General features: G+C 52.2%; 1 protein-coding gene across 1 annotated transcript in view; it reads right to left on the reverse strand.

The window, feature by feature from the left end:
• The window catches only part of FNDC4 (fibronectin type III domain containing 4), a 49028-nt gene that overhangs the window by 15728 nt on the left and 9361 nt on the right, over positions 1-23939 (reverse strand). The window lies entirely within an intron of this gene.

The following is a 23939-nucleotide window of genomic DNA, read 5'->3' on the forward strand; positions in this document are numbered from 1 at the left end:
ACCTAGATTTGGCCTAATCTTTTGGAGATGCAGTGTGGCTAAGTGCAGAAGCCATGGGCAGGGCCGATGAGGGGGAGACAATTGTATCAGGGCCTCAGTTCAGGCCCCCCAAAACAGCTGTAGCATCTATGTAAAAGAGTGAAATAGGAGGGGGTGGGGCCCCAGCGGACATGATGCACCAGCAGCCCAATTTCCCTCAGCTGGTGTGTTCATGGTCTCCCAGGGCAGAGACATGGGTCCTATTCCTTGATCTGACAGACGTGACCTTTTGCAGCCACTGAGAGCTGATCATAGGATGGAGGGACTGATGCTTGTCAGCCTCCTTGCTCAGTGATAAGGGTGTGAAGGGCAGAGAGCTAGGGACACCTGGTGCCCTGATTCCCAGCCCAATGGACCTCTCCCTAGGCCACACAGGGAGCCCTGCCATTCTCCAGGCCAGGGCCATCCTCTGCTGAGCCATCTGGAAAGTGGCCACTTTGTGCTGGTGTTTTCTTTTCTCATAAGTAAAAATTGTTCCCTACAGAGGAGGACTGAAAGGCTGCAGAGTCCTGGGACTTTGCAGTGCCCAGGAGGGGAATGTGCAGTCCGGGTGAACCCCAGTGTTGGTGGATGCTATGGCTTCCATGTGACAGGGGTGCAAACCTAGGCCATACATGAAAGCAGTGGAGGACGACTGCAGCCGAGAGCCCTGGCAGCCTTGCCCACTCCCAGGGATGTTTTAAAGCACATTACAATTCCAGCGCCAAAGTTGAAAGGTCTTGTCAAAGGTAAAAGCCTGATGCAGCCACTTCCAGTGCCTCTCCCATTGTTGATTGTGGGCCTGTTGTGCTGGGGGCTAGAGAAGATGTGGTCCCTGCCCATCTCAAGAGAGTCCTTCAAGGGCTCTCTGACTGCCTGAGGATTCCCACTCACTGGGTTTCCTGCAGGGCCCCAGCCCCACCATGACAGGTGTTCACAGCTCAGACAGGGCATTTCTTTTCCTTCACCCTGCTTTTGTTTTCACTTCCTGAATAAACTCTGAAATAGCAGCAGAGAAACTACCACAACAGCTTTCGCAGCAGGTCTGTCCTGAGCGATGCAACGCAGTAACAGAAACAGCCAAAGCCAGCCTCCCTTAGGCCTTGGGAGCATCGCATATGCAGGGCCGGCGCTTCCATTGAGGCGAACTAGGCAATCGCCTAGGGTGCCAGGATTTTGGGGGGGCGGCAGGCAGCTCCGGTGGACCTGCCACAGTCGTGCCTGCGGATGGTCCGCTGGTCCCGCATGGCTGCGGCAGCTCCACCGGAGCTGCGGACCAACGGACCCGCCGCAGAAATGGCTGCGGCAGCTCCACCAGAGCTGCGGACCAACGGACCCGCTGCAGAAATGGCTGCGGCAGCTCCACCGGAGCCGCCGGAGCAGTGCACGGGGTGGCAAAATGGCCGTGTGCCGGTCCTGCGCATATCTGCCTGTCTGCACACCCAGGCACAAATCCCATCCCTACCAGCATGCAGAGATGCTAGTGCATGCCCAGAGTGACAAGGCACAGAGGTGTGTGTTTGAACATGCAGCCCAGCCGGTCCTGGAGCAGGGGCTGCATGGGCATGAGGTGACGGGAGGAGCATGACTGGCAGAGGGGCGCATTGATCCAAGGGGACCCAGAGAGATTTGAAATAGGGGTAGGGAAGAGCCTGAGACTGGCTGGAGAGACACAGCAAACCCATTAGTAACCCCTGACTTGGCTCCCTCAGCCAGCCCAGCAGGGACACTAGGATGCAGTGCAGCGTGGGGTTGGGCATGTGTCATGGCACAGGCAGCTGAAGGGAGTGAGAGCTGAGGAGGTAAAGCCACTTCCTCCCCAAACATAGGCCTCTGCATCTACCTGCCCCACCCTGGGCAGAGAGCTGCCAGTGGGGGCTGGGTGAGGTGACTAGCATCCATGTGTGCTGGTAGGGAGGGGATTTGTGCCTGGGAGTGCAGACAGGCACATGCTCCAAGTTGCCCAAGCACTAAGGGAGGCTGGCTTTGAAGTCCTGTTGCTGCGTTGCATTGCTCAGGACAGAGACCTGGTGCCAAGCTCTGCTGGCCCCTGTCCAGGGCTGCGCTGTGCTCAGTCCTCTGAGCCCACAGGTCATCAAGGACTCTGGTGTGGGTGCTGGGCCCTCCTGCAGCCCAAGGAAGGAGACCCTCAAACTCATGGCCTTGGGCCCTCCCAGGGCTCGCCCAGGCAGGGCAGGGATCTGTGCACTCTGGCCCCGGGCACCCCGCCTCCACCCATGAAGTCATGCAGGCCTGAGGCTATGGGGGTAAGGGCACTGCTGCTCGGGCCTGGAGGAGGCACATGGGAGCAGGCCCTGTGCTCTGTGACCGCCTGGAGGCAGCCAGGAAAGCGGGGTGAGTGGGGTGTGGTGCTCCCTTTGCTATTTAAGATTTTTATTAATGGCCTGGAAGAAAATATAAAATTACACAACAATTGGGTGAGTAGTAAATAAATAAGAAAACAGATACTGATTGATTGGGAAGCTGGGCACAAGCAAACAATGCCTTTTAATACAGGTAAATATACGTTTGGGAATAAAGAATGCAGGCTGTATTTACAGGACGGGGGACTCTACCTGGGGAGATAGTGACTCTGAAAAAGATTTGGGGGTCATGATGGATAATCGGCTCAGCTTGAGGGCCCAGTGTGACACTGTGGCCAAAAGGGCTAATGCCACCCTTGGATGTGCAAACAGGAATCCTGAGTAGGAGCAGAGAGGTTACTTGGCATTGGTGCCACCACTGATGGGATATTGTGTCAGATTCAAGAAGGATGTTGACAGTGCTTAATTTGTGCCATGGCTGAGCTCCGGGCCCCTTTGGGCCTGGTGGCTCAGAGCCCCGGTCCCTCTGGGCCTATGTAAGAAAATCGCTAGAGCCCCAGCACCTTTTTCATTACAGATTAAGCACTGGGTGCTGGTGAATGGGAGAGGGCTCAGAGAAGAGCCACGCGATGGATGAAAGGATTAGAAAACCTGCCTGAGAGCTCCTAGTCTATTGCCAAGCCTAATTAGCTGAACAAGGAGACGGTTAAGGGGTGTGTGAGGCGGTTTCTACCCCCCACAAGGCGTGAGTAGGTAAAAGAGGCCATTACCCCTGTGACAGCTGCACCTGGAAGAGAGTCCGAGCTGATATGCTGTAACTGATGGTGAAGCCCAGCTGGGCAGGGGCAGGCTGTGCTAGTATAAACCCAGGAAGTAGCGCACAAGAGGAGGCTGTAGGAAGGAGCTCTGCACTCGTTCCCTGTCAAGGGACAAGGAGGTGGCTGCGGGTGAGTGAGTCCTCGGGTCCTGCCTGGAAAATACAGACTCTGGCAAGAACCGGAGAGCAGGTGAAACTCTGGTAACTTGGCGGGAGACCAGAAGATAGAGAGGAAGGAGCCCAGGGAAACAGCCACAGGGTCCGAGTGTGCAGCTGGTGGTTGCTAGACACAGGGTCCCTGGGCTGGAATCTGGAATAGTGGCCAGGCCTGGGTTCCCCTACTGGCCCCTGGGGCGGTGGCACATTCAGGGGAGTGGACTGGAAGACTGCTTGCGACAGCTTGTGCGGGGGGGGGGGGGGGCTTTGTTACCATGGGAGGGGAGAACTATAGTGAGCCGGCTGAAGGGCCAAGCCATGAAGAGGGAGCCCCACAAGTTGAGAGAGAAGGGGGCGTCAGATGGGTTGAGAGCTAATCCCTAGGTGAACCACAAGGAGGCGCCCCAGTGGTGAGTAGTAAACCTGTGACAGCGATTGGATTACAATCTATCGGTACCTGCGTGGGGAACAAATAGTTAACAATGAGCTCTTCAGTCCTGCAGAGACGGTACAACACGATCCATGGAAAGATGGCATACATTGTTTAATGGTGAGGGGAGTTACCCACTGGGACAATTTCCCAGGGGCCATGGTGGATTCTCCAGCACTGACCATTTTTCAATCCAGATTCGCCGTTTTTTCTAACAGCTGCTCTAGGAGTTACTGTGGGGCAGCTCTCTGGGCTGTGTGACACAGGGGGTCACAGTGGGCCTGTCTGGCCGGGGGATACTCCCCGTCCAGGGCTCTATACAAGTGCCTCGCAGGCAGGCAGGCAGGCCGGTGAAGGGTCCACCTCCCGCAGACATTGATGCCAACATTCACTGGCTGCTCTTCTCAGGGTCTGTGTTCGTCCTTGCTGGCTTGCTATTTATTCAGGGCCACAGTGTGACACACGAGCCCCCCATGCTTGAACAAACAAGCGCGTGGATGCACCCACACTCATTGCTGGGCAGGTGCTCATGAGGAGCCCTCTTGCAGTCCAGGGGTAAGCATGTGCAAAGCTCTCCCCCCAGCCCCTCGTGCCGTGCCGTGCCGTGCCAGGTTCTGTATTAGCATGAAGGAGGCCTGACTCAGCCCTGTCCCAAAGAGCTTGCAGTCCAAGGTGACAAAAAAGAGGAAGAGTGGGGAGGACTGTGACATGCACACTGAGGAGGGCTGAACCTCTGCTTGATCTGGGAGTCCCCAGAGGCCCTGTCAGTATCAGGAGACCTCTCTCTCTAAGTGGTCTCAGTGTCACTAGATGGGACAGAGCACCACACCCAGGAGGTGTGTGGGTTATGCTTACAGGACAGGAGGGTGGAGGAGGCAGCAGGAAGATTTCAGCAGCTCACAGCCACTATGCACCTCCCCTGCCTGGTGCAGGGGGACGGGTCAGACCCCTGTGGAAGCCCCAGGCCTCGGAAAGATGAGTGAAAAGCCCCAGAAGCTTCAGGGGTGAGGTGGGGGCTGGGCAGGTGTGGGCAGTGGTGGATTTAGAGTGTGCACAGCTTCATTTTTGGGGGCTCCCCCTTGGGACTCAGCCAAGAAAAAGAACATTCTGTCTTATCTCCCTGCCCAGTTTTCATTCTTTTTTTCGTCATCCTCCTCCATGGTACACCGACATCTTGAATGCTGTGTACGGATGTGGTCGTCTCATCTCAAAAAAAGATATACTGGCATTAGAAAACGTTCAGAAAAGGACAACTAAAATGATTAGGGGTTTGGAACAGGTCTTAAATAAGGAAAGATTAAAGAGGCTAGGACTTTTCAGCTTGGAAAAGAGGAGACTAAGGGGGAATATGATAGAGGTATATAAAAACATTAGTGGTGTGGAGAAAGTGAATAAAGAAAAGTTATTTACTTGTTCCCATAATACAAGAACTAGGGGGCCACCAAATGACATTAATAGGCAGCAGGTTTAAAACAAATAGAAGGAAGTTCTTCTTCACGCAGCGTACAGTCAACTTGTGGAACTCCTTACCTGAGGAGGTTGTGAAGGGTGGGACTAAAACAGCGTTTAAAAGAGAACTGGATAAATTCATGGAGGTTAAGTCCATCAATGGCTATTAGCCAGGCTGGGTAAAGAATGGTGTCCCTAGCCTCTGTTCATCAGAGGATGGAGATGGATGGCAGGAGAGAGATCACTTGATCATTACTTGTTAGGTTCACTCCCTCTGGGGCACCTGGCATTGGCCACTGTCAGTAGACAGGATACTGGGCTGGATGGACCTTTGGTCTGACCCAGTACGACCGTTCTTATGTTCTTATAAGTAATGGAAAGTAAATGAAAATAAAGTGAGGTACCTTAATAGGGGCAGGGGGTTGGGGTGTGGGAGGGGGTCAGGGGTGTGGGCTCTGGGAGGAAGCTTGGGTTTGGAGTGCAGGCTCTGGGCTGGGGCAGGGGGTTGGGGTGCAGAAGGAGGGCAGGGGGTGGCGCTTACCTCGGGTGGCGTAGCTCCCAAAGTGACCAGCACACACACCGCACTGGCCGTGGCTCCTAGACGGGGGGGTCTCTGTGCACCACTGCCCACAGGCGCCACCCCTGCAGCTCCCATTGGCTGCAGTTTCTGGCCAATAGGAGCTGCAGAGTTGGTGTTCGGGGCAGGGCAGCATGTGGAGACAGCCCCCCAACCCTCAGGGGCTGTAGGGACATGCCAGCTGCTTCCAGGACCGAAGCAGTGCGGAGGGAGGCAGAGCAGGCAGGGAGCTGCCTTAGCTCTGCTGCTGGCACATCTCTGCACACCCATTGGAGGGAGGGGTCAGCAGGTCTCTGTGCACTACCCGGCGTCGGGGCAGTGCATGGAGTCTCACACACACACCCATTAGGGGCATGCAGAGACGTGCCAGCAGCCAGCCGCTTCCGAGAGGTCTCCTTCCCTCTGTGCGGTTAACGATTGCCCGCTGTCTGTCTCTGGGGCCCTTACTGGCTGAAGTCTGAGAGACGGCTCGTCAGTAAGCAAGGGATATCTTTTAAAGTCCTTGTGATAGGGATGCCAGGGTGCCAAGTGATTGCTAGCAAAACTCTGTTGTTACTCCACAAAACAATGCAGCTTGGCCCTAGAGTCTGAGCAGGTTGGGGCTCACTCAGTTTTGTGAGGTCCCTTTGTAACTCTTCACAGACAGCTTTGCACTTAACTATCTGGAATAGTTTGTATCACCTCCAAACATTGCCACCTCACTGTTTACTCTCTTTTCTAGATCATTTATGAAAATATTGAATAGGATTGATCCCAGACCAGACCTCTGGGAGCCACCACTATTTACCTCTCTCCATTCTGAATACTGATCATTTCCTCCCCCTCCATCTTTTAACCAGTTACCGATCCAGGAGGGGACCTTCCCTCTTATCCCATGACAGCTCACTCTGCTCAAGAGCCTTGGGAGAGAGACCTTGTCAAAGGCTTTCTGAAAGTCCAAGTACACTATATCCACTGGATCCCCCTTGTCCACATGCTTGTTGACCCCCTCAAAGAGTTCTAGTAGACTAGTGAGGCATGATTTCCCTTTCTAAGAGCCATATTGGCTTTTCCCCACAAATTGTGTTCATCTATGTGACTGAAACTGTAGTAAAGAACAAAATTAGCAATCATTTTGCCTGCCACTGAAGTTAGGCTTACTGGCCTGTAATTGCTGGAATCACCTCTGGAGCCTTTTTGAAAAATTGGTGTCACATCATCCAGTCATCTGGTACAGAAGCTGATTTAAGTGATAGGTTACGTACCACAGCTAGTCATTCTGCAATTTCATATTTGAGTTCCTTGAGAACTCTTGGGTAAATACCATCTAGTCCTGGTGACTTATTTCTGTTTAATGTATCAGTTGTTCCAAATCTTCTCCACTGACACCTCAATCTGTGACAGTTCCTCAGATCTGTCTCCTAAAAAGACTGGCTCAGGTGTGGGACTCTCCCTCAGCCTCTGCAGTGAAGCCTAGTGGAAGTGCTACTCCTTTAGCACCTCCATCAGCCAGTGGCCCCACTAATTGTTAGGCCGCCTTCCTGCATCTGATGTACTTAACAATGAAAAAAAATGTTTAGTTTTTGACTCTTTGGCTAATTGCTCTTCAAATTCTTTTTTGTCCTGCCTAATTATATGTTTATCCTTGTCATGCCAGAGTTTATGCTCCTTTCTATTTTCCTCAGTAAGATTTCATTTTCAATTTTTAATACACCTTAAAGGATGTCTTTTTGCCTCTGACAACTTGCTTGACTGTTTAGCCATGATGGCATTTTTTTGGTCCTCTCAACTATGTTTTTTAATTAGGGATATACATTTAATTTGAGCCTTTGTTATGGTGTCTTTAAAAAGTTTCCATGCAGCTTGCAGGCATGGCACTTTTGTGACTGTATCTTTTAAATTTCTGTTTAACTAGCTTGCTCTTTTTAAAAAAAAATGTGAACTTTCTGAAGTTAAATGCTACTGTGAGGGGCTTCTTTGATTTTCTCTCCCGCAGGGATGTGAAATGTAATTACATTATGGTTGCTGTTACTGAGCGTCTCAGCATTATTCACCTCTTGGACCAGATCCTGTGCACCACTTAGAACTAAATCAATAATTGCCTCTCCCCTAGTGAGTTCCAGGATTAGCTGCTCCAAGAAAACCTCATTAATTATCTCTACAAATTTTATCTCTGCATCCCATCCTGAGGTGACATGTACCCAGTCGATATGGAGATAGTAATAATGGGGGACTTCAGCTGAGTTTTTTCTAGTTTTATAGCCTCTCCAGTCTCCGGGAGCATTTCACAATCACCATCACCATCCTGGGCAGTAGTGTATCCCTATTGCTATGTTCTTATTATTCAAGCATAGAATTTCTATCTATAGAGATTCTATGGTACAGTTTGATTCATTTAAGATTTGTATTCTATTTGACCCTGTTTCTCCCCCCCCCTCCACACACACACACACACATTTAGTGCTACTCCCCAACCAGCACAACCTATTCTGTCATTCCTGTATGTTTTGTACACTGGTATTACCGTGTCCCATTGATTGTCCTCATTCCACCAAGTTCTTGTGATGACCGTTATATCAAATTCTCACATAATACCAGGCCCTCAAGTTCACCCATCGTAGAATTTAGAGTTCTTGCATTTGTATATGAGCACTTACAGAATCTGTCACTTTTTAGCTGTCTGCCATTATGTGATGTAATTAAATGGGACTCTTTTTTTCCATTTGATTTTTCTCTTCAGTTCCTGTCAGTACTTTATCAACTTCCATTCTCTCCTCCTTACTAGCAATAGAGTAACCTCTTTAACAAATCCTCCTCTAAGGGGTGTGTCTGTCTGAATCGAGTGCTCCTCCACACCTGTCGGCTTTCTCCCAGCCCTTACTTTAGAAACTTATCTGACCTTTTTAATTTGACATGCCAGCAGTCTGGTTCCTTTTTTGGTTAGGTGGAGCCCATCCCTCCTGAATACGCTCCTCCTTTCCCTAAAGGTTAATGGTGACCAGATGCTCAACACAATTAATATTAACAACAGGAAGAAGCAACACATTCCCTAATAGGGAAAGAACAGGTTATAGATAACTTGGGGAAGTTAAATGTATTCAAGTCAGCAGAGCCTGATGAAAGTAATCTTAGGGTACTTCAGGAACCAGCTGAAGCAATCTCAGAACCATTAGCAATTATTTTTGAGGGTGCATGACCCTCAGAGGACTGAAGAAGGGCAAAGATAGCACCTGCCTTTAAAAAGGGAACAAAGAGAACCCAGGGAACTACAGACCAATCAGCCTAACTTCAGTACCTGGAAAGATACTGGAACAAATGATTAAACAATCAGTTTGTAAGCCCCATAAGATTAAGAAGGTTGCAAGAAATAGCCAGCATGGCTTTGTCAGGATCATGCCAAACCCACCTGATTTCTGTCTTTGACAGGGCTTTGGTCTAGTGGATGGGGGGAAGCAGTAGACCTGGTACAACTTGATTTTTTTATTATTAAGGCTTTTGACAGAATCCCACATGCCAGTCTCATAAGTAAACTAGGGGAAAGTGGCATAGATGAAATTACTATAAGGTGGGTGGACAATCGGTTGAAAGACCATACTCAGAGTAGTTATCAATGGTTCATTGACAAACTGGGAGAATATATCTACTGGGGTTCCACAGGGGTCAGTCCTGGGTCTGGTACTAGTCAATATCTTAATTCATGACCTGGATAATAGAGCAGAGAGTATGCTTATAAAATTTGCAAGTGACACCAAACTGCGAGGGGTTGCAAGCACTTTAGAGGACAGGATTAGAGTTCAAAATGACCTTGACAAATTAGAGAAGTGGTCTGAATTTAACAAGATGAAATTCAGTACAGACCAGTGCAAAGTACTACACTTAGGAAGAGAACAGTCAAATGCCCAACTACAAAATGGAGCACAACTGTTTAGGTGGCAATACTGCAGAAAAGCATGTGGGAGTTATAGTGGATCACAAATTGAATATGAGTTGTCAATGTTGCAAAAATGGCTTATTTTCCAGGGGGTATTAATTGGAATATAATGTGTAAGACATGGGAGGTAATTGTCCTGTTCTGCTTGGTACTGGTGAGGCCTCAGCTGAAGCACTGTCTAATTCTGGGCACCACACCTTAGGAAAGGTGTGGCTAAACTAGAGAGAGTCCTGAGGAGAGCAATAAAAATGATGAAACAGTTAGAAAACCTGACCTCTGGTTATGAGGAAAGGTTACAAGAACTGGGCACGTTTAGTCTTGAGAAAAGAAGGGTGAGGGGAACCTGATAAGTCTTCAGATATGTTCAGGGCTGCAATAAGGAGGATGGTGACCAATTGTTCTCCATGTCCACTGAAAGGTAAGTCAAGAAGTAATGAGCTTAATCTGCAACAAGGGAGATTTGTTACGCGTTAGGAAAAGCTTTCTAACAATACAGATAGTTAAGTTCTGGAACAGGCTTCCAAAGGAGGTAATGGAATCCCCTGTTACTAGAAGTTTTTAAGAACAGGTTGGACAAAAAACTCTCAAGATGGTCTACGTTTACTTGGTCCATCCTCAGTGCAGGGGGCTGGACTTTATGACCTCTCAAGGTCCCTCCATTGTACCTTTCCCCTCCCGCATGGCCTACTTTGTGTTTACTGACATTAAACTTAACTTGGCATCACATCGCCCAGCAGAGTTGGGTCTCTCAAGTTGCTCACACTTCTCTCTGGTCCTGACCTAAGTTCCCTTTAAGCCGCACAGCCATGCAGCTGCCTATGAAGCCCTACGCAGGAGCTCAGGGCTGTGGCGGGGAGAGGAGCCCCTCCTCACTGGCCCCAGAGCGGACTGGCTGCGGGAGAGGCCCCAGCGTGGACCTGCCAGGGGAGAGGTGCCCCTCCCTTGGCCTGGCCCAGGCCCGCCGGAGCTGCCGGTGGAGAGGAGCCCCTCCTTCAGCCCAGCCCAGCCCTGCTGGTGCTGCCATGGCTGGGGAGAGGTACCCTTCCCCCAGCCTGAGATGCTGGTGTGAGAGGGGGCTCGTGGGAGTCCTGTCTCCCTACCTCAGCTCTGGGGCAGCCTTCACTCCGAACCCCTCATCCCTGGCCCCACCCCAGAGCCCATCCCCCCCCACAAACACATCCCAACCTTCTACCCCACCCCTGAGTCCCCTCCTATACCCCAAACCCCTCATCCCTGGCCCCACCCTAGAGGCCCCTCCCGCACACTGAACTCCTCATCTCTGTCCCCACCCTAGAGGCCCCTCCCACACATTGAACCCCTCATCCCTGTCCCCACCCTAGAGCCCCCTCCCACACACTGAACCTCTCATCCCTGGCCCCACCCCAGAGCCCATCCCCGCCCCCACATCCCAACCTTCCGCCCCAACCCTGAGCCCCCTCCCACACCTCAAACCCCTCATCCCTGGCCCCACCCCAGAGCCCATCCCCCCCTAAAACCTTCTGCCCCACCCCGGAGTCCCCTCCCACACTGAACCCCTCATCCCTGGCCCCACGCCAAAGCCCCCTCCTGCACACTGAACCTCTCATCCCTGGCCCCACGCCAAAGCCCACCCCCCCAAACACATCTCAACCTTCTGCCCCAACCCTGAGTCCCCTCCCAAACCCCTCATCCCTGGCCCCACCCTAGTGCTCCCTCCCGCACACTGAACCTCTCATCTCTGGCCCCACCCCAGAGCCCATCTCCCCCCACACATCCCAACCTTCTGCCCCAACCCTGAGCCCCCTCCCACACCTCAAACCCCTCATCCCTGGCCCCACCCCAGAGCCCATCCCCCCCTAAAACCTTCTGCCCCACCCCGGAGTCCCCTCCCACACTGAACCCCTCATCCCTGGCCCCACGCCAAAGCCCCCTCCTGCACACTGAACCTCTCATCCCTGGCCCCACGCCAAAGCCCACCCCCCCCCAAACACATCTCAACCTTCTGCCCCAACCCTGAGTCCCCTCCCAAACCCCTCATCCCTGGCCCCACCCTAGAGCCCCCTCCCACACACTGAACCTCTCATCTCTGGCCCCACCCCAGAGCCCATCCCCGCCCCCACATCCCAACCTTCTGCCCCAACCCTGAGTCCCCTCCCACACAGGGCCGCCCAGGGAGGGGGGTCAAGTGGGGCAATTTGCCCCAGGCCCCGGGCTCCGCAGGGGCCCCCAAGAGAACGGGCGAGGCTCCTGCCCTAGCCCAACCCTCCCTCTGCCCCTCACCCAGAGCCTCAGCGGATCCAGCAGTGTCCCTGAACAGCAGTGCACTATGGCTCCGGCGGGGCTCCTGAGCTCCCAGCCCTGCCCCTTACCATGTGGTTCTGAGCGGGGCAGAGCTCAGGAGCCCTGCCGGAGCCATGCCGCACCGCTGTTCAGGGATGCTGCTGGATACGACGCGCTAAGGCTCCGGGTGAGCGGGATGCCGGGGGGGGGTTGGCTAAGGGGCAGGAAGTCCTGGGGGCAGAGGTGGGGGGGGGCGGTCAGGGGACAGGGAATGGGGGGGTTGGATTGTGGGTGTTCTGGGGGTTTGTCAAGACTCAGTGGGGGGTGGATAGGGGTCGGGGTAGTCAGGGGACAGGGAGCAGGGGGGGGGTCCCAGGGTGGTGGTGGTGGGTCTCTTGGGGATGGTGAGGGGGCAAGGAACAGGATAGGTTGGGGATTCTGAGGGGGGTGGGCAGTTGGGGGGCAGGAAGTAGGGGGGTCAGATAGGGGGCAGGGCCAGGCTGTTTGAGAGGCACAGCCTTCCCTACTCTAAAGCTCATTCAGCAGTTTGAGGCTTGCAGAAGAGCCAAGCTGTTAGCTTTTCAATTAGGGCTACCATCCGTTTTACTTCTCGAATGCCAAATTATAGTCTATATTTAATTTCAGTGCCATAGGGAGATTCATGTCAGGGGAGAGTAGCTTCATTTAAAATTAGCCACTGGGGGAGGGATCACATGAGAAGAGCAATATCCTATACTACCTACCTCCTTCCTGACCCTACCAAGGGAGACACCTTCCCCCCACCCCCAACCCCCCGCCCCCCATGCATTCCCTGACGCTTCAGAGGATTTAATTCAGTGGTTCTCAGACTTTTTTGTCCTGGTGACCCCATTCACATAGCAAACCTCTGAGTGCGACTCCCCCTCCATACATTGAAAACACGTTTTTTGTATATTTAACACTATTATAAATGCTGGAGGCAAAGCGGGGTTTGAGGTGGAGGTTGACAGCTCGCGACCCCCAGTAATAACCTTGTGACCCTCTGAGGGGTCCCGACCCCCAGTTTGAGAACCCCTGGGTTAATTTAATGGTAGCACCCTGTGTCCATTCAATTGCATGTGCTATTTTCAGCATTTCAGTTTTCACAACATAGGCTCATCCCAGATTGTGGAACAAGCTCAAATGCTCAGTTCGTGGAGTATGTACATAAGACTAAAGACAAACCCACAGTAACCGTCTCCAGTTTGTGAGGGACCCCATGGAGCCAGTCTCTAGGAAACAGATAAATTCATGGAGGTTAAGTCCATGAATGGCTATGAGCCAGGATGGGTAAGGAATGGTGTCCCTAGCCTCTGTTCATCAGAGGATGGAGATGGATGGCAGGAGAGAGATCACTTGATCATTGCCTGTTAGCTTCACTCCCTCTGGGGCACCTGGCACTGGCCACTGTTGGTAGACAGATACTGGGCTGGATGGACCTTTGGTTTGACCCAGTATGGCTGTTCTTATGTTCTAACCTAAATGAACCCAAAGTTATGGAGACAGATATGAGTCAAGAAAGCCAGCAGAGTATCCAGAACCTGGAAAAATCTCTGACTGGATGGGCTCAGGCACTTGGTCACAAGCTGAGGTGGTTCAAAAGTTTTGGATCTTTTTAAGCAGAATTTTTTAGTGTTTCTTTAAACAATCAAACACAGCAAGCAGCAAACATTTGGCCGCACACTTCTGAAACCCCAAACCATATTCAGGTTTTGGTAGACTAATTTCAGCTTTTTAATTAAAAAAAGCACAACAAATTTTGAAGGAAAGCAGACATTGTCCGTGATTTTTTTGTGCTTTTTAAAAACACTTAGTTTTCGATCCAAAAAAAGTTGACGGAAAATATTTGTCCAGCCCTTTTAATGAGCTTTAGTGCCTTTTAGCACTAGCTGATGCTGAGATCAAGCGATACCTTGTAAAGAAGTTTTCTCAAAGCTGGATTTGTGCCGAGATGTGGAAGGTTTATTTTTCCCAGGGCTGCTTCTGGCAGGGAGCAAGTGGAGCAATTTGCCTGGGCCCTGCAGAGGCCCCCACGAGAATACAGTATTTCAATTTTCTTTATGGAAGGGGCCCCCAAAATTGCTTTGCCCCAGGCCCCCTGAATCCTCTGGGCAGCCCTGCTCCCACACTCCGAACCTCTCATCTCTGGCCCCATCCCAGAGCCTGCGCCCCAGCCCTGAGTCCCCTCCCACACTCCGAACCTCTCATCTCTGGCCCCACCCCAGAGCCCCCTCCCGCACACTGAACCTCTCATCCCTGGCCCCACCCCAGAGCCCATCTCCCCCCCCAACAAACACATCCCAACCTTCTACCCCACCCCTGAATCCCCTTCCCATACCCCAAACCCCTCATCCCTGGCCTCACCCTAGAGCCCCCTCCCGCATACTGAACTCCTCATCCCTGGCCCCACCCTAGAGGCCCCACCCACACACTGAACCTCTCATCCCTGGCCCCCCCCAGAGCCCCCTCCCACACACTGAACATCTCATCCCTGGCCCCACTCCAGAGCCCACCCCCCCACACACATCCCAACCTTCTGCCCCAACCCCGAGCCCCCTCCCACACCCCAAACCCCTCATCCCTGGCCCCACCCCAGAGCCCATCCCCCCCACAAAAACCTTCTGCCCCACCCAGAGCCCCCTCCCACACTCTGAACCCCTCATCCCTGGCCTCACCCTAGAGGCCCCTCCCACACTCTGAACCCGACATCTCTGGCCCCACCCCAGAGCCTCCTCCTGCACACTGAACCTCTCATCCCTAGCCCCACCCCAGAGCCCATCTCTCCCCCCCCACACCAACCTTCTGCCCCATCCCAGAGCCTCCTCCCACACTCTGAACCCCTCATCCCTGGCCCAACCCCAGAGCCCACCCCCCCTACACACATCCCAACCTTCTGCCCCAACCCTGAGTCCCCTCCCAAACCCCTCATCCCTGGCCCCACCCCAGAGCTCCCTCCCGCACACTGAACCTCTCATCCCTGGCCCCACCCCAGAGCCCATAGACTCAGACTCAGACTCTAGGACTGGAAGGGACCTCGAGAGGTCATCGAGTCCAGTCCCCTGCCCTCATGGCAGGACCAAATACTGTCTAGACCATCCCTGATAGACATTTATCTAACCTACTCTTAAATATCTCCAGAGATGGAGATTCCACAACTTCCCTAGGCAATCTATTCCAGTGTTTAACTACCCTGACAGTTAGGAACTTTTTCCTAATGTCCAACCTAAATCTCCCTTGCTGCAGTTTAAGCCCATTGTTTCTTGTTCTATCATTGGAGGCTAAGGTGAACAAGTTTTCTCCCTCCTCCTGACCTTTAATCATTCTTCTTGGTCTTCTCTGGACCCTCTCCAATTTCTCCACATCTTTCTTGAAATGCGGTGCCCAGAACTGGACACAATACTCCATTTGAGGCCTAACCAGCGCAGAGTAAAGCGGAAGAATGACTTCTTGTGTCTTGTTTACAACACACCTGTTAATGCATCCCAGAATCACGTTTGCTTTTTTTGCAACAGTATCACACTGTTAGCTCATATTAAGCTTGTGGTCTACTATGACCCCTAGATCTCTTTCTGCCATACTCCTTCCTAGACAGTCTCCTCCCATTCTGTATGTGTGAAACTGATTGTTCCTTCCTAAGTGGAGCACTTTGCATTTATCTTTATTGAACTTCATCCTGTTTACCTCAGACCATTTCTCCAATTTTGAATTTTGACCCTGTCCTCCAAAGCAGTTGCAGTCCCTCCCAGTTTGGTATCGTCCGCAAACTTAATAAGCATACTTTCTATGCCAACATCTAAATCGTTGATGAAGATATTGAACAGAGCCGGTCCCAAAACAGACCCCTGTGGAACCCCACTTGTTATACCTTTCCAGCAGGATTGGGAGCCATTAATAACTACTCTCTGAGTACAGTTATCCAGCCAGTTATGCACCCACCTTATAGTAGCCCCATCTAAATTGTACTTTCCTAGTTTATCTATAAGAATATCATGTGAGACCGTATCAAATGCCTTACTAAAATCTAGGTATATCACATCTACCGCTTCTCCCTTATCCACAAGGCTCGTTATCCTATCAAAGAATGCTATCAGATTAGTTTCACACGATTTGTTCTTTACAAATCCATGCTGGCTATTCCCTATCACCTTACCACCTTCCAAATGTTTGCAGATGATTTCTTTAATTACCTGCTCCATTATCTTCCCTGGCACAGAAGTTAAACTAACTGGTCTGTAGTTTCCTGGGTTGTTTTTATTTCCCTTTTCATAGATGGGCACTATATTTGCCCCCTTCCAGTCTTCTGGAATCTCCCCCGTCTCCCATGATTTCCCAAAGATAATAGCTAGAGGCTCAGATACCTCCTCTATTAACTCCTTGAGTATTCTAGGATGCATTTCATCAGGCCCTGGTGACTTGCAGGCATCTAACTTTTCTAAGTGATTTTTTACTTGCTCTTTTCTTATTTTATCTTCTAAACCTACCCTCTTCCCGTAAGCATTCACTATATTAGACATCCTTCAAACTTCTCAGTGAAGACCAAAACAAAGAAGTCATTAAGCATCTCTGCCATTTCCAAGTCTCCCGTTACTGTTTCCCCCTCCTCACTGAGCAGTGGGCCTACCCTGTCCTTGGTCTTCCTCTTGCTTCTAATGTATTGATAAAAAGTCTTCTTGTTTCCCTTTATTCCCAAAGCTAGTTTGAGCTCATTTTGTGCCTTTGCCTTTCTAATCTTGCCTCTGCATTCCTGTGTTATTTGCCTATATTCGTCCTTTGTGATCTGTCCTAGTTTCCATTTTTTATATGACGCCTTTTTATTTTGTAGGTCGCGCAAGATCTCGTGGTTAAGCCAAGGTGGTCTTTTGCCACATTTTCTATCTTTCCTAACCATCGGAATAGCTTGCTTTTGGGCCCTTAATAGCGTCCCTTTGAAAAACTGCCAACTCTCCTCAGTTGTTTTTCCCCTCAGTCTTGATTCCCATGGGACCTTACCTATCAGCTCTCTGAGCTTACCAAAATCCGCCTTCCTGAAATCCATTGTCTCTATTTTGCTGTACTCCCTTCTACCCTTCCTTAGAATTGCAAACTCTATGATTTCATGATCACTTTCACCCAAGCTTCCTTCTACTTTCAAATTCTCAACAAGTTCCTCCCTATTTGTTAAAATCAAGTCTAGAACAGCTTCCCCCCTAGTAGCTTTTTCAACTTTCTGAAATAAAAAGTTGTCTGCAATGCAGTCCAGGAATTTATTGGATAGTCTGTGCCCCGCGGTGTTATTTTCCCAACATATATCTGGATAGTTGAAGTCCCCCATCACCACCAAATCTTGGGCTTTGGATGATTTTGTTAGTTGTTTGAAAAAAGCCTCATCCACCTCTTCCACCTGATTAGGTGGCCTGTAGTAGACTCCCAGCACGACATCACCCGTGTTTTTTAACCCTTTTAGCCTAACCCAGAGACTCTCAACACTTCCATCTCCTATGTCCATCTCCACCTCAGTCCAAGTGTGTACATTTTTAATATATAAGGCAACACCTCCTCCCTTTTTCCCCTGTCTATCCTTCCTGCAAACTATACCCATCCACACCAACATTCCAGTCGTGTGTATTATCCCACCAAGTTTCAGTAATGCCAACAATGTCATAGTTATATTTATTTATTAGCACTTCCAGTTCTTCCTGCTTATTACCCATACTTCTTGCGTTTGTATATAGGTATCTAAGATACTGGTTTGATCTTGCCTCCCAGCTTTGCCCTGACCCTCCTTTCTCTCTGCCATTATAGCCCGTGCTCCCTCCTGTTTCCAACCCATCTCCCAGGTCTTGTTCCCCACTTACCTGTGGGGTTTGCTCACCTGTCCCCGTCGAACCTAGTTTAAAGCCCTCCTTACTAGGTTAGCCAGTCTGTGAGCAAATAAGGCCTTTCCCCTCCTCGAAAGGTGAACGCCATCTGTGCCTAGCAGTCCTTCCTCGAATAGCATCCCATGGTCGAGGAAGCCAAAGCCCTCCTGGCGACACCATCCTCGCAGCCAGGCATTCACCTCCACGATGCATCTGTCTCTGCCCGGGCCCCTACCTTCGACAGGAAGAATCGAAGAGAATACCACCTGCGCTCCAGACTCCTTAACCCGTACTCCCAGAGCCCTGTAGTCACTCTTGATCTGCTCAGTGTCACACCTCACAGTATCATTTGTGCCCACATGGATGAGTAGCATGGGGTAGTAGTCAGAAGCCTGGATAATCCTCGACAATGCCTCTGTAACATCTCGGATACAGGCCCCGGCAGGCAGCATACCTCCCGGGATGAACGGTCAGGGCGACAGATGGGTGTCTCTGTCCCCCTCAGCAGAGAGTCTCCAACCACCACTACCCTACGTTTCTTATTATCAGTGGTGGCAGCAGACCTCCCAGCCTTAGAGGTACAAGGCTTTGCCTCCTTAACTGATGGGGGTGATTCCTTCTCTCCTGTATCAAGAAGAGCATAACGGTTATCTATTACCACAGCAGGAGGGTTCGCAGCAGGGGTGGAGCACTGCCTGCTGCCAGAAGTAACCAGCTGCCAGTGTCCACCCTGAGCCATCTCCTCCTCCACTGGTGTGTCAGTAGTCCTGTGAACTGGGACAGCTATGTCAGCTGTCTCCACATGGATACTGTCCAGGAATTGCTCATGGATACGGATGTTCCTCAGCGTAGCCACCTCCTCCTGTAGCTCTCCCACCTGCTGCCTGAGAGATTCCACCAGCAGGCACCTTTCACATTGGATGCCACCCCCAGCCTGGATATCAGTAAGTGGAAATTGCAAGTTACAGTCTTTGCAAGCCCACACCAGAATCTGGGTAAAAGCATCCATGCTTTGGTGCTCTGTCTGGCTACAGGTGCAGGTGGAGGAGACAGAAGCAGTGCTGCCACAGGTGTTGCGGGTCCTCCTAACCATCGTAAACCTCCCTCTGTCAAACTCTCTCAAATTCCCGTCTGCAGCTCCCTGTCCGCTCTGCTCTGCTTTAAACAGAAAGGTTTTGGATGTGGCTTAGTTTATAGTTTCAGGGGACCAATGGGTCACAGATGAGACCGACAAGGGACCCCCACTCCCTTCCTACTCCCCTTCCAAACTCCCTTGCGAAACTCCCTGTTAGCAGCTCCTGTTTGCTAAGCTCCATCTCCCCCTACACATCCCAACCTTCTGCCCCAACCCTGAGTCCCTTCCCACACCTCAAACCCTTCATCCCTGGCCCCACCTCAGAGCCTGCGCCCCAGCCCTGAGTCCCCTCCCACACTCCGAACCAATTGGTTCATAGAGATGCTGATCAAAGCTCCTTGCTAACCCCAGGCAGCTGCTGGCTGGGTCATCTCGTCCCCAGCACTCCCGCCCCAGCATGCAGTTATAACACACCCACACCTGCTCCCTGTCCAAGGAAGGTCACAGGCAGGAAGTGAGGTCTGAAGAGGTGCTTGCAGCTTGGAAGGCCTGCCTGCCTGTTGTCTCCTCAGCCCAGTATTACTCTTTCTGCAGGGCCTGTGTGGAGCCATGATGCCTGGGGCAGTCACTGCTGTATCTCCAGTGCCCTTCCTTGTGCTCCATACAGAGGTATATAGTGGGCCCAATCCTGTAGCTCCCATTGAAGTCAGTGCAGCTGCTGCAATGGGACCCAGAGCGTGGCCTGGACAGTGAGAGGGGCCGGATTAATAATAGCTGTGTTCCTCTGCTGCCGGGCCGCCCCTTGGGCTCTGGGGAAAGCTCTCTGCCCCTACACCCTGAGGGAAAGCTCCAGTCTCCCTCGAGGGGGTTAGGAGCTCCGTTCTCCGTCCTTTGGGACCTCCGCAGGCTCTGCATGGCTGGACACGCTCACCCAGCTCATTGCATAAGGCCTTGTGCCTCACCCACCAGCCAGAGCATAAGCCCCAGCCCCAGCCCCATCCCACTCCAGAGCCAGTGCCTGCCCTCTCCCTCCCCGGAGGAAGGCTGTGCGGTTAGGCTCTGCCTCCTGGGTTCCCAGCCATGAAGCCTCACAGGCAGGGAGAGGGTTTGCCACAGCTTGAGTGGGACACAGGAGGCAGCAAGTTGGCCATTGAATAATAGGGGGCAGGGATCTGGATAGGGTTCTGCATGTGTCATTTAGCGTAGATCCCTGCTGAGCCAGTGCTGCCCTCCCTCCATCTCTGTATTTCGTGATGTGCCAGAAGGCCAGTCAGTACTGCCTGGGCAATCCCCAGGGCCGCCCCCTCCACCCCCCACGTACAGAGCAGAGACTGCAGGCCCTGTGCCCCCCCCCGAACCCCTCCACCCCCACTTACAGAACAGAAACTGCAGGCCCGTGCCCCCCCGAGCCCCTCCACCCCCACTTACAGAACAGAAACTGCAGGCCCCGTGCCCCCTCCACTCCCACGTACAGAACAGAGACTGAAGGCCCAGTGCCCCCACCAGCCCCTCCACCCCCACGTACAGAACAGAGAGTGCAGGCCCCGTGCCCCCTCCACCCCCCACGTACAGAGCAGAGACTGCAGGCCCAGTGCCCCCCCAGACCCTCCACCCCCACGTACAGAACAGAGACTGCAGGCCCCATGCCCCCCCCCCGAGCCCCTCCACCCCCATGTACAGAGCAGAGACTGCAGGCCCCGTGCCCCCTCCACCCCCCACGTACAGAGCAGAGACTGCAGGCCCAGTACCCCCCCCCAGCCCTTCCACCCCCACGTACAGAACAGAGACTGCAGGCCCCGTGCCCCCCCCGAGCCCCTCCACCCCCACGTGCAGAACAGAGACTGCAGGCCCCGTGCCCCCCCCCCAGCCCCTCCACCCCCACGTACAGAACAGAGACTGCAGGCCCAGTGCCCCCCCAGCCCCTCCACCTCCACGTACAGAACAGAGACTGCAGGCCCAGTGCCCCCCCCAGCCCCTCCACTCCCACGTACAGAACAGAGACTGCAGGCCCAGTGCCCCCTCCACCCCCACGTACAGAGCAGAGACTGCAGGCCCAGTGCCCCCCCAGACCCTCCACCCCCACGTACAGAACAGAGAGTGCAGGCCCAGTGCCTCCCCCGAGCCCCTCCACCCCCACGTACAGAACAGAGACTGCAGGCCCAGTGCCTCCCCCGCCCCCTCCACCCCCCATATACAGAACAGAGACTGCAGGCCCAGTGCCCCCTCCTCCCACGTACAGAGCAGAGACTGCAGGCCCAGTGCCCCCTCCACCCCCATGTGCAGAGCAGAGACTGCAGGCTCAGTGCATGCCCCCCCCAGCCCCTCCACCCCCACGTACAGAGCAGAGACTGCAGACCCAGTGCCCCCTGCCCCCTCCCCCCCACATACAGAACAGAGACTGCAGGCCCAGTGCCCCCACCCCCATCCCCTCCATCCCCCAGGTACAGAGCAGAGACTGCAGGCCCTCCATCCCCAGACAGCAGCTGGGCTGGAGGAGGGATGCTGTGCTCTCCAAACACATTGATCACCCTTGCAGGACAGCTAGTGTCAGATCAACAGGCAGCATTAGCACTAGAATCGATGCCCATGTCCCTGCAGCCCTGAGGACACGCCTGCTGAGGTATTAATCTGCCAGGAGCTGCCTGATACGACCTCTTTATGCTCAGCACAGGCAGGGACAAAACCTGTTCCTCGTTTCCAGAACTCTTCAATCTCTGGTCCTAGCCTGACACACCATGTGAGGCCACTTACGCAGTAGCACCGGTGCAACATTTCATATCACGAGGGTAAACACGACACAGTTGTCTGCTTGCACAGCCTCACTGGAGCAATAGCATTAAACTCTACACTGGAGCCTATGCAGAAGGTGAAAGGGACAGGCTTTTCTGTTTCCCTGCCAGATGTTATGTTCCCAGTGCCGCAAGGTCCTGGGCTGCAAGAGTTTATTGCAATGCACATCCCTAGGGGCAGAGCTCAACTTGCTGTGGGCACCTTCTCCCTGCATTTCCTGAGGTCTGTGTGATCAAGTGGCCCCTAAAGCAGACACAGCTCCCTGTCCCAAAGAGCTTTCCAAGACAAGAGGCACCATGTGAGGGCAAGAAACCACAGGGCTTCTAGGGGATGTAGGGTATTGGAGCAGATATAACAGTGTGGTTACACAGGCTACTATCATTGACACAACTTTATCCAGGAGCTGAAAAAAACATAAAATCATTGCTGCTAAAGCTTGCCAATGCCACAGTAACTGGTGGGGTGGTGACTAACGATTGGGACAGGTCAGTTATACAGAGCCAGCTGGATCTCCGGGGGAGGTCGGCTTACTCGAACATGAGTGTTAATACAGCCAGATCCAAAGTCATAAATTGAATAACGAATGCAGGCCACACTTAGCTGATGGGGGACAGTAGTTTGCAAAGCATCAACTCTATAAAGGACTTAGGGGTCACAGCAGAAACCAATGAACATGAGTTCCCAGTGGGATGTTGTGACAAAAACAACAAATGTGATCCTTGGATACATAAGTGGGGGAATACAGAGCAGAAGTAGGTTGTATACAATGGCAGTAACTCCCGTTACTGGATACTATGTCAGTTCTGCTGTCCGCACTTCAGAAAGGATTATAACAAACTGGCAAGGGTTCAGAAAAGAGTTACTAAAATAATGTATCGTCTAGAAAAAGATTTGTTGTTTACCTTGCTGTGACTGGTTCTTTGAGATGTGTTGTCCATGTGGATCCCAGTCACCTCATGCACGTGAGACCAGAATCTGGGACTAGCAGTATCTTCTGAGGCCACTCCTGAGCCCTGCATGTCCTTCTAGCCCCACTGGCCAAGGGCATAAAAAGCAGAATTGTTGCTACAGCCTCTCAGCTCTCTCACCAATGCAGAGAACCAGGAGAGATTAACTCCAAAGGCGAGCGAGTCATGGGCTCCACACAGACATCGCATCTCAAAGAACCACAGTTCCTGCCAGGGAAGTAACTGTTCATTCTGCATCAAAGTCCACGTGGCTCTGACGTGTGCCTTGCTAGCAGGTCCCAGATTAACAGGAGGTGGGTGGAGGAGTCCTAGTCATACCTCACAAAATAAGGATTTCAGAACTGCTCTCTCCAATTTGGCTCTGATCTAGAGGCTAGATCCATAATGGTGTGTGAAAGTCTGGGCTGACTCCAAGGGGCTGTTCTCCAGGTTGCTGGTATGCGAATGGGCCTTGGGCAAGCCACAGAGGTTGGCTGAGCAGTAGCTGAGTGGGCCCCAATTCTTTTGGGAAGAAGGTAAACTTCCTAACTGGTAGATGGGTGTAATGGGCTGGGTTATCCAGGATAACGTTTCCAAGATGAGATGAGTTGACCCTGAACTGTTTTCCCAGTGACCCAAATAAACAGGACAGTTTTCTGAATGACTTTGTCAGTCATGCAGAAGCGCTGTGAGAACATCCAAGGTGTGCAGCTTGGCTTCCCCTGGATTGGGAGAAAAACAGGAGAGTGGGGTTTAATTTGGTTTAAATGAAAACCGGACACCACCTTGGTCAGGAATGTAGGGTGGGGCCCCAGCACCACTTCTCCCTATGCAGCACTGTGTAAGGAGGATCTGCCATCAGAGCTGGGAGCTCACCAGCCATTCTAGCAGAGGTGATCGCTACAGGAGGGCAGTTCTGAGTGTGAGGTGTCGAAGGGGCCACCTATAAAGCCCATCAGAACTGCACTGAAGGGTGGGTGGGAGCACCTGTACAGGTGGATATGTATGGGCCAGGCCTTTTAGAAATGTTGGAACACGGAGAGGAAACACTGTATGGGGCAGGGGGGCAAGCTGAAATAACAGCTAACTGGACCCTGACAGACCCAAGATCCCTCCTTCAGTATGCCATCAACCACAGAGCCCAGCCTCACCCTGGTCCCATTCTGCTGAACATCTGCCCCAGTGGTTCTGGCTTATTGTCTAACCCAGGGGTCAGCAACCTTTCAGAAGTGCTGCGCTGAGTCTTCATTTATTCACTCAGATTTAAGGTTTCGCATGCCAGTAATACATTTTAACATTTTTAGAAGGTCTCTTTCTATAAGTCTATAACAT

The sequence above is a fragment of the Gopherus flavomarginatus genome, chromosome 4, assembly GCF_025201925.1.
Source record: "Gopherus flavomarginatus isolate rGopFla2 chromosome 4, rGopFla2.mat.asm, whole genome shotgun sequence".
NCBI classification, from domain to species: Eukaryota; Metazoa; Chordata; order Testudines; family Testudinidae; genus Gopherus; species Gopherus flavomarginatus.